Raw genomic sequence first — 13,842 nt, 5'->3', positions numbered from 1 at the left:
CACTTTTGCAAAAATTAAAGGATCAACTTCAGCTTTTTAAAACTACTTAAAGTATAAAAGTAAAAGTAATGCAGGAAACTGTTAAGATCAGACGCTTTACTGCTCTACCCTATTAAAGGAAAATTTTTCTACTATTCTGGATGATAACTTTCTTAGACTTCCTTTTCTTAGTTTTATAACTAATAGTAACAGCATCACGTTTAACTTTGCATCATCTGGAAAAACTATTTATTTTGGTTTGAGGTGAGCAACAAGTTGGGGCAGCACCGAGTCCAAGCACAAAGAAATTAATTGTCTGCATGAAACTAATTATTTTGATGGTTTTTATTTATTTTTTTAAATCCCAACAGGCAATAATCAAAATGAGTTTAAATGAAATAAAACTAACAAATCTATTTTTTCAATTGAAGGAATAGAAGGAAAAAGTTGTCTAAAAATAATGACTCCAGTAAAGTATAGACAGCATAAACATTTTTACTAAAGTAAGGTAACAACGTATTTGTACTTTTTTTTAAATAGACGCCTGTGGTAACGACATCAGCAGGTTAATAGATTTTGCGTCAGACTAGAACACATGACTTTGTTGAGGCACAGATGGCAGCAGCTTGTGTTAACTTATTATTTTGATGGTTTTTAATGAAATGAGTTCAAATAAAACAAAACTAACAAGTATTTTTTCTAAAATGTAAAGAGTATGTATTGTCTCAATGGTAAGTTACACTTATTTTAAAATGCCTTAAATACCTGCCTTACTTTCATCAGGTAAATAAAATTATTTGCCAATGCAGTATTTTAAGTCTTGAAATAAGATAATTAGATAATATGACCATGAAATAAGTTAATATAATTGTTTTTCTAATTTTAAATGTAAATTGTTATGCAAAGTGTCTCACTTACGTCCTCAATAAAAAAAAAGAGTTATTGAGATTTCTTTTTTTGCATTATGAGAGAATATCTTATACAGTCTGAGGATTGAAAGGTCATAAACACAAAATGGATCAAATGTATATGTAACTGTATGACAAGATGCTCTATATAAGTTGGCTGCATGCCCATTTTTTTTTTTTGTTTTATGATTGTTTGAAATAAGAAAATGTTTAATAAAAATAATAATCAAAAAATGTAAAAACTGGAAGTAAAAAGTTGTTTAAAAAATAATTAGTGTAGAAAATTATAGATAGCCAACATTTCTACTTATGTAACAAAGTATTTGTACTTTGTTACTTGAGGCCTCTGCTCATACTGCACGTCTATTTTGAAATAAAAAAAAGCTAAAAGACAAACTGACCAGAACATAAAAAGGCAGTTGATGTCAGGAATGAAGTTAGACATTTAAATTGTCTCCCCCTGCTGGATCGTGTGGCTTTTACACGTGAGGATCATTTAGAGCAGAGAAAAGGTGGGTTGCTGCATGCATTTTCAGCTGCAGAGCTTAATACCAAAATATTTTAGATGACAAAACGTTTGGTCCTTTAAGGTTTTGATTATAATTCATTTATTTATTCCAAATGAACCTGATAAGCTGCTTCATTGTTCTGCTGAAAACCCAGATATGCTAAACCTATTGCATCATAACAACAGGGGCTCATCTATAAAGATTACACATCATTTTAAGCCCCTTTCCACATAAACTCTCACATATTAAAAATTCTATTCTATTCAGTTTATTTCTATAGCTCCAATTCACATCATGTCATCTCAAGGCACTTTACAGTTCAACCAGATCCTCCAATCAGATTGATTTTAAAGTTTTATATCTAAGGAAAACCAGCTGATGGCATCAACTCATTGACTCTTCAGCAATCCCTCACACTAAGCATGCTTGTAGCGACAGTGGAGAGGAAAAACTCCCTTTGAACAGGAAGAAACCTCCAGCAGAACCAGGCTCAGTGTGAGCGGCCACCTGCTGAGGCCGACTGGGGTTCAAGGAGACAGAAACAGACATAGAAAAAGAAGCATAGATACAAAAGGCAACTGTCAACCAGCTCCACAGGCGGCTCCGTCCAGGAAACACACAGCCAGGCAGATGAGCTCCGAGCTCCAGCTCCCATGTCAGAGGATGAAGAGAGCACATCCAGTTAGTCACAGTCAGAGAAACAGGATTACACTGGAAAACAGGCCAAGCTCCAACATCTAGAAATAAAGGGTGTTTAATCCCATCCAAATGAAGTGACTGACTAATCAGCTTCTTGTTCAAAGACTCTGGTCCAAAGACTATAACTTCTGTTTTGTCTGCATTCAGAAGCAGAAAGTTAAGAGTCATCCAGGTTTTTCTGTCTTCAGACATGCCTGTAATCTATGTAATGGGTTAGCTTCATCTGGATTTATAGACAGATATCCCATGCTGTTTAATAACTCTACCAATTGGGATCATATATATAGTAAAGAGAATTAGTCCCAGCACTGATCCCTGTGATACTCCATAAGGAAATTAACATTAAATTGTACAACACACAAAACAGAAACCTTGTGGTTGTTTGGCTGTGTTTAGAGGACAAACTGGAGAGCTTCTAAAGATGTGAGGATGATGACGGCATACAGCAAAACCAGGTCATTATGATGAGCAAACTGTGGAGGGAAGAAAGAAAATCCTCATCTTGGAAGACACACTAGGGGGAGACTGAGCACCTCTGAGTTCACAGTTTAGGATTATGTCTTCTTCCAGCATGAGCCTGGATCTTTAGGACATATTTACATGTATTTCCATACATCAGGCATCCTCAAAGTCGGTCCTCTAGGACCTCTGTCCTGCAGGTTTTGGAAAACTAGCTGATTGCATCCAAACAGTGACTTTGCAGGATTCTCTCCTCCTGGATGAGCATTTAGAAATAGTAGATTTTCTCCTGTGTAGTGTCATCAACCCTTCAGGATTACCCCACACTGAGCATGCACACAGTAAAAGTGGAAAGGAAAAACTCCCTTTGAACAGGAAGAAACCTCCAGCAAAACCAGGCCCAGTGTGAGCGGCCATCTGCTGAGGCCGACTGGGGTTAAAGGAGACAGACGCAGACAAAAAAAGGAACATAGAAGCAATGATCTTGAAACACTGTCTATGTTTGAAAAGCTAGCGGTAAATTGGCTCCACGGGTGGCTCTTTCGGGGAAGGAAACAGACGAGCTCTGTAACTATTTCCATGTTAAATGATTAAAGAGAGAACATTTAGTTGGTCACAGTCCAAGCTGAGGCCATAGCTATAGGAGAGAAACAGGACTAAACGCAGGAAAACGGCCCAAAACTAAAACTGTTGATAGTGGAAGCCCAGTTTAAATTCCTCTCCAGAATGGAGTCACAACCAAACAGGAACAGACCAGATGAAGCTACTATGAGAAAAAGCAGAGAGAGCAGAACGTTAGAGATTGAACTAACAGATTCTGCAGAGTGGGAGAATAGAGATAGAATGAAGCAGAATGATGAAAAAGGGGTCCCTATGTCCTCCAGCAGTCTAAGCCTATAGTACCATAACTATAGATATATAATGAGCCACTAATAAACCTACAGGTTGGGTAAATGTGTTGTGTCTCAGATTTGCTGCTGTGAAAATACAGGAGAATGTTAAGTTTTCAGTTTAAGCCCAACGTCATCAGCTTCTACATTCCTTACAGTCTAAACACTGCTGTGGAATGCTGACAAGCTGGTCTTATTATCAGGCTGCCAAGGCCTTAGAACGGTCCTCACAGTATCAGAAAAGCACACACGCCTCTACTTTCTGAAACCAGATTCCACACACCCACAGTCATTTGGCTTGTTATAGAAATAGAATCAAGAAAAGATGTTTTTCATTCCAGAAAGTCAAAGAACTCTTCATTGACCCGAGAACCTGCTGCACCTCTCAGTGACTGTGATTTGGAGACATTCATTGACTTCCATTCATCTTTCAGCACCTTTCTCATGTCTTAGTCCTAAACATAAACCTCAGCCTCTCTAAAACAGTAAAGATCAGAGAAGGTCCTCACTTTACTAGTAAAATATAGAGTTAGAAGCTCACACATGCGCCAGCTGGCTGTCATTTATCTAGAGGTCTAAATCAAGGTTAAACATGAGATAGTTGGCTGTCCTTGTTGAAATGTTTTAACATCTAGACATGTGGGAACCTTTGACCTCAGCATAATCAGGTTGTTCTGACCTGCACCAAGGGGAGGCAGTTCATGTCTCCTGCTGAGATAAATGTACCCATGAGCTGCAGGTCAACTCTGGGTTAAAAACACCGGATGGATCTAGGTCAGGGGTCACCAACCTCTGTAAGGCTGAGGGCTACTGAGTCATAGGAAGGGTTACCATTGCTGACCTATGAAAAAGAGGGGTTACTATTCCCCTCAACTTCATACATAATAAACATATTTTTATTGTTTCATTTAACTCCTAATTTCCTTTATGATATTGTCACTCTAAAATCTCTATAAATGCTTAAATACTGATTAAAATGTTCCATAAATGATTAGAAGCAGGTAAATAGAATAAAATTCCAATTTAAATTGTATGTATATAATTATATATACACTATATTGCCAAAAGTATTTGCTCACCTGCCTTGACTCACATATGAGCTTAAGTGACATCCCGTTCCTAATCCATAGGGTTCAATATGACGTCGGTCCACCCTTTGCAGCTAGAACAGCTTCAACTCTTCTGGGAAGGCTGTCCACAAGGTTTAGGAGTGTGTTTATGGGAATTTTTGACCATTCTTCCAGAAGCGCATTTGTGAGGTCGCACACTGATGTTGGACGAGAAGGCCTGGCTCTCAGTCTCCGCTCTAATTCATCCCAAAGGTGTTCTATCGGGTTGAGGTCAGGACTCTGTGCAGGCCAGTCAAGTTCATCCACACCAGACTCTGTCATCCATGTCTTTATGGACCTTGCTTTGTGCACTGGTGCACAGTCATGTTGGAAGAGGAAGGGGCCAGCTCCAAACTGTTCCCACAAAGTTGGGAGCATGGAATTGTCCAAAATGTCTTGGTATGCTGAAGCATTCAGAGTTCCTTTCACTGGAACTAAGGGGCCAAGCCCAGCTCCTGAAAAACAACCCCACACCATAATCCCCCCTCCACCAAACTTTACACTTGGCACAATGCAGTCAGACAAGTACCGTTCTCCTGGCAACCGCCAAACCCAGACCCGTCCATCAGATTGCCAGATGGAGAAGCGCGATTCGTCACTCCAGAGAACGCGTCTCCACTGCTCTAGAGTCCAGTGGCGGCGTGCTTTACACCACCGCATCCGACGCTTTGCATTGCACTTGGTGATGTATGGCTTGGATGCAGCTGCTCGCCCATGGAAACCCATTCCATGAAGCTCTCTGCGCACTGTTCTTGAGCTAATCTGAAGGCCACATGAAGTTTGGAGGTCTGTAGTGATTGACTCTGCAGAAAGTTGGCGACCTCTTCGCACTATGCGCGTCAGCATCCGCTGACCCCGCTCCGTCAGTTTACGTGGCCTACCACTTCGTGGCTGAGTTGCTGTCGTTCCCAAACACTTCCATTTTCTTATAATACAGCTGACAGTTGACTGTGGAATATTTAGGAGCGAGGAAATTTCACGACTGGATTTGTTGCACAGGTGGCATCCTATCACAGTTCCACGCTGGAATTCACTGAGCTCCTGAGAGCGACCCATTCTTTCACAAATGTTTGTAAAAACAGTCTGCATGCCTAGGTGCTTGAATTTATACACCTGTGGCCATGGAAGTGATTGGAACACCTGATTCCAATAATTTGGATGGGTGAGCAAATACTTTTGGCAATATAGTGTATATATATATATATATATATATATATATATATATATATATATTGTGTGTGTGTGTGTGGGAATGAAAACACGTTTAACATGAAGGTTACTTTACGTTTAGTTAATTTAAGTGTATTTTAGAGGGAGTGGGGGTATGAATAATACATTTTACTTCTTCACACCTCTTTTCAAACATCTTAATCAATCATCAGTTTCATTTCTCTCGCTGTACATGCTGACAGGTTTATTTTGTGGACGGTTTGTTTCTGTTGTGCCATATACCATGATCATGGTTTTTTGACTTTGGGAACCAGTGTCCATATTTCATCTTGACATGCTGACCAGAGAAGAGGACAGAGCTTTGGTGAATAACAGCTGGGGGGCATCTGAGGCGCCCCCTTTTCAGCCAAGGCCTCCACAGCCAAGTCACATGGCAGCCCACAGAGATGTGACCAACCACCCTCCTCTGTGTGAGGACAGACAAAATCACCAGGCACAGAGGATTCTCTCTCTTTGCCTCTTGCCCTTGAAGCTGGGGTCTGCTTTGGCCCGGGGATCTAGCAAGAATGGAGCAAGAAAAAGACCCAGATCTCCAGAATCATCAAGGAAAGGTCAGAACCTTTCAGAGCCAAACTGCTGCAAAACAGACCTTTTGCTTTACATTTCTCTTGCATTTCAGAACTCATAGAGCAGGACTGGATGAGAAAGCCTGCCTCGGTGTGCAACACTGAGACAAAGAGGAACCCTGCTGTGAGCCTGGAAACCCCTGGTTGTTAGCCTGCCTGCTAAACTACAGCTGGATGGAAACTTGACCTTCCAAATGGAAATGGACAAAAAGGTCTGCAGGTCTGGCATGATTAGGGACAGAACAAACAATATGTCTTTGACGAGTAAAGACAAAGCTAACAGAATGGACTGCATGCTACTCTATGCTACAGGAATATGTGTTGAGCTGTTGTTGAAGTATGAAAAGCTTTATTTACTTAGGCCACTCTTGTGCTGTTTTCAGATGGTGCTGTGGGTCCCCCATGAGGCCCCTGGGTGCCTGGGGGCACCACATGGGTGACCCCTGCTCTAGAGGCTGTGGAAATTTTTTTTTTTTTCATCTTTATCAAGTCTGCATATAAATACCAAGCCTGAATTATTGTTTAAGACAGTAGAGATCCACCGAGCACACAGACTCATTGGTAAGCTCCTGATCTGCAGTTGGCAAACTTTCTGGAAAGAGTTTTTCTAACAGTATGGATTTAGAAAGTAGAAAAAGTCTATTTGTTTCTGCTAATTGTTAAATGTTTCTTTTGGGTGGTCGATTTTTTGATAGAATAGGTTAATCAATTTTATTGTTTGGGTCAATTCATGTATGAAAGACCTGGATTTTTTTTCACCATGTGATCTCTGTGTGCTTCCATAGCTCAGAATCAAACTAGACTTAGACCACTTTATTAATCCCACCAGGGGCAAAATCCTTTGAGCAGGACATGAGACAAACAAACAAACAAAACACATAAATAAACATGTAAAAACAAAAAAAAAATAAAGATGATTAAGAAAAGAAAAAAGTCACAGAGAGCTGGATGACCAAAATTAATAATAATAAAAACACAGAAAGATAGTAAAAAAAACCCAGTTATCTTAAAAAACAAAACAAACAAACAACACACACAAACCAGCCACACTAAAGATAATTTAACAGTGTTTGTTCAATAGAATTTGCATGGTGGTTTGTTTTACAGTGAGCCGTTACAGTGAGCCGTTGCAGTAAGGCATTGCAGTGAGGTGCTGCAAAGCGCCATCCTGAAGGCAACAAGAGAATTCATTTTTGAGAAAATTTTCTGAAAAAGAGAGGATCACTTTTTTTGGAATTGGTTCAACATAAAAGGAAGGCAAATCCTTCTGGTTCACTCCTATGTTTTTAGAACAGATTTTCGGGAGACAAATCAGACTGTTTTTATCTTTAAATGTGATGCGATTATACCAAAAGGTAAATGAAAAACAGAAAGATCTCAATGAAAGCCTGACAAAACCTACCCATGATAACTGGACTGAAAGATACTTCCCTATGAATAATGTTCTCACAGCAGTCCATCACTTTCTGTTCTGCTCATAACTGATAAACATTTAGTGAGCTGAATGTTCAACATTGTGAAACAAGAACATTTCACGGCTTGTTTCACAGCTTGAATGTTGTTGCTCTATAAATCAAAGTCACCTCCCAGATGTGATGGTTAATATCAAATCTAGATTCTGGAAGCAATACATTTTTATTTCTATTTAGAAGAAAATAAAATACGTCAAATTTTGTTAGAAAGAATTGTAGATTAGATTTTTAAGCCACTCAGCCATTCTTGTTTTTTAAATGTGAGGAAAACCAGATCTTCAAGCCTTTTGATTTTATACTCAATCAAACAGAACCCTTTGATATTTATAATCTTAGAATTGGAATGGGGATAAATGCAAAGGTTTTCTGTTTGATCGTAGTTTGCAGATAGATTGAAAGTGATGTTAAATGTTGGTTGAGAGTATGTAGAGGGACATCTGCTGGACAAATAAGAATTTAACAGGTTTAACTCCAAGCAAACTACAATGAACAATGTCTTTAAGGTTTTTAAAAAGCTCCTCTGAGAGTCTGAATTCAAACTACCACATGGGACACTACTTTTTAATCTGCTTATTTATTGTAGATTATGTGAAAACTGTTGGATTATCTAAAGAGAAAATATGATTAGGCTTGAAAGCCACCTACCAATTAAGTCAATCAGGTGGTGTGCATCTCTGTAATGAGAAGGGGCGTGGCCTAATGACATCAACACCCTATATAAGGTGTGTTTAATTATTAGGCAACTTCCTTTCCTTTGGCAAAATGGGTCAGAAAAGAGATTTGACAGACTCTGAAAAGTCAAAAAATGTCAGATGTCTTTCAGAGAGGTGAAGCTGTTTGGAAATTACCAAGATTTTGAAGCGGGATCATCGCACAATCAAGCGGTTCATGGCAAATAGCCAACAGTGGCGCAAGAAGCGTGTTGAAAAAAGAAGAGGCATAATAACTCCCCCTGAATTAAGAAGGATGAAGCGTGAAGCTGCCAGGAAGCCATTAGCCACCAGTTGGGCCATATTTCAGAGCTGCAACATGTCTGGAGTGCCGAGAAGCACAAGGTGCTCAATAGTCAGGGACCTGGCCAAGGTAAGGAAAGCCAAAAAAGGCCACTTTTGAACAAAACGCACAAGACAAAACTTCAAGATTGGGCCAAGAAATGTCTGCAGACTGATTTCTCCAAGGTGTTTTGGTCTGATGAAATGAGAGTCTTGATGGGCCAGATGGATGAATGGGCACCAGGCTGTAAAGGGCAGCAAGTTCCTTATTGACTCAGACTCCAGCAAGGTGTAGGTGGGGTAATGCTATGGGCTGTTATTTTCAAAGATGAGCTTGTGGGACCTTTTCAGATTGATGATGGAGTCAAGATCAACTCCCAGACCTACTGCCAGTTTCTGGAAGACACCTTCTTCAAACAGTGGTAAGAAGAAGTCGCCATCATTCCAGAAAAACCTGATATTCATGCAGAACAATGCTCCGTCACACGCATCAAAACACACCACAGCGTGGCTGGCCAGAAAAAGTCTAAAAGGAGAAAAAATATAGACATGGCCCCCTTGTTCACCTGATCTGAACCCCATGGAGAACCTGTGGTCCTGTGGTCCAAAGGCAACACCTGTAACCAGGGGTTGCCTTTCGGGCAAGTGGCTTTCACATTTCATTTGCCCAGAAACAGTTTTTACTTGCCCAGTATAATGTTTGCTAAATACAGTTCCTAATATTCATTTTTATATATATATCAATGAAACATGTTTGTTTTTTAAATTTTTTTTTGTAATTCAGTAAGTTTCCAGGTTCCTGTTGGTATATACATGCGTCAGATAATGAACTCAAGCCTACATTACCGTGTTAACATGATTTTCAATCCTTCCTGCACATTCTTTTCAAACTAAACTTTGCTTTAAACTGTTGTGTGCTTGGAATAATATAAATTGTAATGTTAAAAATCAAAAATAAACTTGACAGGTTAAAAACTTTCACCACTACTACTCACCAATTTAACATGTTTAGCTCTATAACATTTAAATGCACCGCTCCAATGTCTAAGAGAAAAACATTTAATGAAAATTTTTTAATGTATGACCACTGTACAGAAGCCTGCCATATGATAGAAATATTTACACTGTGCGCATAAGTTATTATTATTTTCCTAATCCCTGACTGATCATTTTTAATCTAGCGTGTATTATAGTATAGATTAAATTTATCATTTAGCTGCTACTCTGCAAAACTCTCTCACCAAGGAGATAAAAATCACGCCATCTAGCGGAAAATGATGCGGCTTTTTGAAATCACGCTAGAATGTGTACAAAACAACAACAATGGCACCAGTGACGCTTGTGGGTCGTTTTCAGCGAATGTCAGTGATTTCAAAGTAATTTTGAGTGATACATTTATTTATTTTTTGCGAGATTTGTACTCTCCCGACAATAAAAGCTACTTGCCAGGGGCGATCGGGCAATGGTTAACATCAAGCCCTGCTAACCCCTAAATCCCTCCAATCTCTGTATAGAGCAGGGACTATATAGTGAACTTTATTGGGAACTCAGTTAACTGAGGGTTCAGATAGATGATCACTGCTTTTTGCTCTATTGGTCACATAACTCCTCCAGCGCACGGTGCCTGCGCCATCTTTGTTATTATTCCCTGTTGTCGGGTCGTGAGAGAAATTTTATATCGACGCAAATCCCATAATGCTTTGTGAGGAGAGCTCTCCATGCAAAGCATTATGGGATATATCTGCCCCTTCTGAGGCCTTTCTTTTCCCCTAAAACTTCGTAGACACTTTTTCTCTTCTGACCATCGGCCATTTTCAAAGAACCGTGGTGAGAAAGGTGAGCTTCAATGACTGAAACCGTAGCTCACTACAGATATACGACTGAAAGAAAAGGATAGCTAACGGGATGAGCTCGTAGGACAGCCTTACGTAAACACATCACCAGAATGATTGACAGTTAGGAGTACCATTGATTGAGATGATCCACCCGGAAATAAAGATTGTCCTCCATGCCTTTAAGTTAGCTTAGCTACAGTGCTAACTGCCTGCTCACATAGGCCAATGCAGGAGACATTAGAAGAGTTTTGAGATGAAGCTACATAATTAATTCAGAAGTTTATCTTCCTCTCTTTCTGATTCAGAGACTCATTAAGAAAATTGCTCCTTCTGCAACTGGTGTGTGTTTCACAGCCATCTGCTGAGGCAGGGGGACATTTATTTCAGTCACTCAGAGAAACTTAACAAAAGCAAATGAATATAAATGGATAAAAACCTTCAACATTAAAGGCTGTGCTGGAATTGTTATGAGTATTTTCCTGTTTTTATGCCCTTTTTGCCATTAAATATACCATCAGAGATGCTCCCTGCTATCTCCACTCAGATCAGCTCTGGTTATCAGAGCCTATTGCTGTTTCACCATCTTTGTAACACAAGCTGCTGCCATCTGGGCCTCAACAAAGTCTTGTCTTCTAGTCTGATACTAAATCTATTTATCTGCTGATGTCGTTACCAGAGGCATCAAGTAACAAAGTACAAATACGTCGTTACCTTGCTTTGGTAGAAATGTTTGCTGTCTATACTTTACTGGAGTCATTATTTTTTAGACAACTTTTTTTCTTCTACTCCTTCCATTTTAAAAATAGACTGATTAGTTTTGTTTTATTTAAAACATAAAAATAATTAGTTTCATCCAGACAATTAATTTCTTTGTGGTTGGACTCGGTGCTGCCCCAACTTGTTGTTCACCACATACATATAAAGAGCTTTTCAAGATGATGCAAAGTTAAATGCAGGGCTGTCAACTCTCACCCATTGGGAGTGAGACTCACCCATCTGTGTCTTCACACGCTGTCACTCCATATTCCCAATTTCTCACACTAAAAAAATGACAGATATTAAAACTTAACTAAATCTGGAGTAATTAAACCAACACAAATTGAATTCACAAATTAATTCTTAAAGCTTCCGGGTTTGCCTCTCAAACACTCCATAAAAAAATAAAAAGAACCATTACATTTTATTTTTCAAAATTTCAGCCACCCAAAAAAATACCAACCAGACACAAAGAGGATGAGCAGAAGAATTCAGTTATCCTGGATTCGTAGAGGAGGAACCAGAAGGATGTTTTATTATGACTAATCTTATTCATTTATCTTTATTTTGTTCCGTGGAATATGTTTAAAAACTTAATCTCCTGTCATGGTGAGTTTTTATAAAATCTACAGCCTCCTAGAAAAAACCTGAGTTGTTTACCTGTTTTGTACGGAAGAGGATTAGGGCCACTGAAAAAAAAAAAAAAAAAAAAAGCTTACTGATTTTCTATTTTTTTTCAGTATAACATGGGGAAAAAAGTCAGAATTCTGACTTTAATCTCAGAATTCTGACTTTAATCTCAGAATTTTGGATCTTAATGTAGATGGGCACCATGAAGGCAGAGATGTGGGAGCACTCAGGTTCACTGACAAAGATGTGAGTTGTTTGAGAGGGCCAGAGACATATTGGTGGAAAATGACGGAATTAGGCAACTTTTTGCGAGCCTGAGGGGTCCCCTCATTAATGGAGGAGCTGAAGGTGATTAAAACAAGAGAGCTAGTCTCTAAAACAGACATGGCTATGGCTTGATGCTAACATGTTTGTTAGCTGTCAGAATTCTGAGAAAAAAGTCAGAATTCTGAGATTAAAGTCAGAATTCTGAGAAAAAAGTCAGAATTCTGAGAGATTAAAGTCAGAATTCTGAGAAAAAAGTGAGCAGTGCTGTGTCTGTCTCCCTGCCAGCTCCCAGGTCAGCTTCTCTGATTGGTCGATGTGGCGCCTCCAGCAGCAAAATTTTAATTCTCAGGCATCCCAAGTTCCAAAACCTAAGTTCAGAGAGATGTACTCGAGGATTGACCCTCTGCTGTTTCCCAGGATGCACAGCTTTGAGTGGTAACTAAGGGACTGCCAGAGAGTAACCTAGAGAAACTTATCGGACTGATCCAATCAGCTCTCTGATCAACCAGTCGCCTGGAACGCTGGTTGAACAGAGCATCACTTTGGACAGATACGCTGCACAGGTTTCACCAGCAATGTCCTCCGGAACAGGTCTCCCAGAACTTCCGGGAGACTTGGGATGTCTGAATTCTTCCAAACTCCAGCAGTTGCTGCTTCTGAAGCGCGTTGCACACCTCAGATGTTGAGAAGCTCATGAGGCGCCTCTTTAGCTGCTCAGACGAGCTGCAGGACCTTTTGCTGCGCCTTGATGTGCGTCAACCGTTGACTTTGCTTGTAAACCAGCTGCTTCTGCTGCTTCTGCAGCTTGTGGTCTGAACGTAGTAGTAGAGATTTAGAAGACACACACCATAAGCAGACATAAGTTTAAAATGCTAATATAAAACATAAGGCATCCTTAGAGGAAAACGAAGGCACTCAGTGGTGTCTGAGGCTCTGCTTTCCCATACGTGTGTGAGACAGAGACAGAAAGTTTGATGCAGAAGGACCCTCCTTCATTCATCAATAATGCAGTTTAAAGGCCACATCTGGTGATAAAGCTCTATGTTTTTTTTGTGTGTTCCTCATTTCCCTCCAGGCTTTGGTCAATAGTCTTTAGAGAAGAGCTGGAAGAAAAAGCAAGAAGATCCAGCAGCATCCCGCTTTGTAATCTAAGCACATTATGTTAGCCGACATTATGCAGTCCCAGGGTCAGGAACCTCAGGATTGAATGACTCCAGGACGGCTAAGTGCTAGCCAGCGGGGGCATCACTTATCGACTGAGAAGAAGCTCAACATGCTGCGGATCACAGAGTCACAGACCTCTGAGATCCCAACTGGAAATCAGCAACCCGTCCGTCTCTTTTTACTCCACTGAGCGGACATGTAGAGACGTCTACCCACGGCCACGTGTCACTCACGATCACAGCTCTGAGCGCCTTTCATTCAGGGTCCGACGTCTTCTACAATAATCGAACCCTCAGAAACAGTAAGATGCTGCATTAAGCTGTTAGTCAAAGGGAGTTTTCGCTGGTGAAAATGGTAATGAAAGGTTTGTTCACTGC

The sequence above is a fragment of the Cyprinodon tularosa genome, unplaced genomic scaffold, assembly GCF_016077235.1.
Source record: "Cyprinodon tularosa strain WSP-4 unplaced genomic scaffold, ASM1607723v1 ctg933, whole genome shotgun sequence".
Lineage (NCBI taxonomy): Eukaryota > Metazoa > Chordata > Actinopteri > Cyprinodontiformes > Cyprinodontidae > Cyprinodon > Cyprinodon tularosa.
This window is presented reverse-complemented; position numbering follows the sequence as displayed.